Genomic DNA, 3215 nt, shown 5'->3' on the forward strand with positions numbered 1-3215 from the left:
GACACACCAAATTGTTTGGTTTAGTTCTTTCACACGCCTTCCAATGTGCCTTTCGAGAACTTTGAAGAAACTGATCTTTTACAGTTAAAGATAGCTTTATCGAAGAGAGATCTTAGAAGAGAAATATGGTTGGAAAGGAGACTATGTGGAAGCCAGTGGTTCTTTAGCTTCCTCATCAGAGTGGATTGAAAACACGTTTTAAAGGATTTTAACTATCTGGTAAAAGTAAGAACCGTGAACAACTCGGAGAAGCTGTCTGCAGAAGTACTGCGTAAGTGGCTGGAGATATATAGTAGGTGCTCTGATCACAGAGACGTAACCACGCATGAGTATTTCCCTTTTCTTTTTCGCACCTCCATTTAGCATCTCAGAGTTACGGTGCATTTGTAGATAAAAAATAAATTTACAAAAACTGGGGCGAATAACCCAGAACTTTATTGTATCATGCTAAGTTTCGAGTGAGTTATGAAAGAGATCCCTCGCTTTATAAACACGGGTCTAGGCTTCGCATTCACGGGTCTCCAGCACACTGAATGTCCTGGAGTTTCATTCATCCACACCTCTAGTTTGCTAATTTCCGTGTCAGGCTTTCCTCTGCTCCCGTCCTTTGCGTGAGGCGAGATCACACCCGAGCACGGATTAATTTCCTGGTTTAGAAAGATAATTAACTCATTCTCCGTCTTTTCTTGGACGTTTCTCACCAAGCTGCCCTTCCCGCCCCCCTCACCCACATTCTGACGTTCTCATGTTTTAATTCGAAATAATGGAAATAAAAGAATCCCAGCTCGCGCAACTGCCTCCCCCTTCGACCAAGAGTCCCGACTTCGAATGCAAAGAAGCCCCCCAGGAGGTTTCTGGGACGGGGATGATGGGGAAGACTGGCTACACTCCTGCCCCCTGGTGCAAAGCGACCCTAAATCAGATCCCTCTGGGCTCTCGGGTTGTTAAAGAAAGGTAGCTTCACAGACTCCCGTAAATCTTCGTCGGGGCTTTGTTTGGGTTAGGGGTGAGGAAGTTGAAGGGCTCGTTTTTAGTCTCTCCAGGGTTCAAGCTGTCGCTAATGGCTTTGGACCGCCTGCCGTGGCTGGTAGCTTTCTGGTACGGCTACCAGTCCTGCCCATCTAAGCTAAAGGAGGGAGTGTGGAGTCAAGCAAGGCCCAATCCGGTATCTTTCATGTCCCGGTCCAAAGACCCAGGCGAGTCTGTGATGCTGCCGTGCTGGGCCAAGCTCTGGTGGGAGGCGGGCGCGCTGCTAACTGGGGAGCGACAAAGGCCTTCATTCATTCATCCATTCATTCCCTCGCGGGCCTGGCCGGGACGTTGCCAAAGGGGCCGGCTTGAAAACTGCAGCCTGTCCTGGTATTTGGCAAGAGCAAGAGTGACAACTTATTGGAAGTTCTCAAGGAATCATTTATATTTCACACTCCACTAGGCAGCTGATTTGAGATTGTCTGTTAGCATAACAAAAGCTCTGAGCCTGTGAACTTCAGAAACCTTTCGACCTCTGAGCTGCTGGCATGAATAGCCCCCAGCCCTGCCTATAGAGATCTCCCAAAGCTCCCCTGTTCGTGGTTAAATTGTTAATCAGGGTAATTTAATATAGTTTTCAATATGCCCCATCTCTTATTGGGAACGGTATTCACGGATTTTCTTCCCTCCCTCTCGAATTTTTTTTTTAAAGGCTCTTTTTTAATTCAAGTGCGAGCGGGGCAGCTGCAGACGGGACAAGCCCCCCTCCCCTCCACCCTCCTTGAACGGTAGCGTACAAGAGCGGCAACGAGAAGGAGAGCATCAAAAATGCATTCACACCGAGCAGCAGCAGCCCCCTTCCCTTGCACTCCAACCTGAACCTGAAATCCCAGACTGTTTACCCCCCTCCCCACGCACCCTCCCTTCCTCGCTGTCTCTCTCCCGAGCAGACTAAACAAAAAAAAAAGCGGGGTGGGGGGAAGCCCAGCCATAACTGAGTCAACAGCATCGGGCTGAGGCCACCCCCTCCCACCGCACCCGGCACCGCCAGGAGAGCAGCAGCCAAGAGACAGGCACATGCGCTCAACCTGCCGACCGTTTTTCTGCGGTGCCAATTCAGATTGACGTTTCCTAGCCTGTGGTTTTCTGTACCAGTTTGTTCTCTCTGCAGTTTAACAATCCTTTGTCCGAGAAATCAGTCAGAAGAGTCCCCCCCCCACAAAAAAACAACAACAACAACCCAGCCCTCCAGAAAAACCTTTAAGGTTTCCCCCTAGTTGTGAATGATTTCAGAGATTTCTTCCAAACTTAAGAGATCTTAAGGAAAAAGTCAACACTGGGCTGCACTGCACAGTGGTGTGCAGCTCCTTTTAATTACACTTTAAGCCTCTCCTGTTCATACAGCTAATTGTGAGAAGCTTCTGAGAGAAAGATACCCAGAAGCTAGTTTTATTCCACCCACCTTACCCCTAAGTGGAGCACTGGGGAGTGCGGCATCATGGAGCAATTGTTTGCCTTCAGAAATCTGTGTGGTTTTGTGTTTTCAAAGTGCACTTGGACAGAAATCTTTTTCAAAATCTGAAGGTTTTGAGACTGTAAAAAAAAAACCCCTCCACTTAACCCCTTCTAACTATCAGCAGCTTGCTAGTGACCCCCAAAGGCTATCTGTTGGGTGATAGTGAGATATTGAAAAAATGGTATTTAGCAGAGATAAGATAGCCCAGCCGAGCCAGAGTAAAATAATTCAGACTCAGAATCCATGTGTGAGTAAAATATAAAGTTTTTACTAAATTCTAGCATGGGAAGGGTAACTGGGATGAAAATAACAACAGAGCATAATCGGCTACATCCTTACTCTACAAAGACAAAACTAGAAGAGGCGAGATTATGGCTGCTCTTCTTGTTCTTCAGAACACCAAACAAAGACGGGAAGAGAAGCCATAAAAGGCTAATACACCTTGACGCTTTAGTCCCAATCAAATTCCTAGATCAGGGAGAAAATTCCCGGGCATTCTACAGCTAAAGAACATTGGTTACATGAGAAACATGTGACTTCCTGTGAGTAACATAAGCAAACATTTAACCCCAGATATACTGAGTGTTTTCAACTTGTAATACCCAACAAATTCCCGGGCATTCTACAGCTAAAGAACATTGGTTACATGAGAAACATGTGACTTCCTGTGAGTAACATAAGCAAACATTTAACCCCAGATATACTGAGTGTTTTCAACTTGTAATACCCA

This window comes from Gekko japonicus, unplaced genomic scaffold, assembly GCF_001447785.1.
Source record: "Gekko japonicus isolate JY-2015 unplaced genomic scaffold, Gekko_japonicus_V1.1 scaffold788, whole genome shotgun sequence".
In the NCBI taxonomy this organism is placed as follows: domain Eukaryota; kingdom Metazoa; phylum Chordata; class Lepidosauria; order Squamata; family Gekkonidae; genus Gekko; species Gekko japonicus.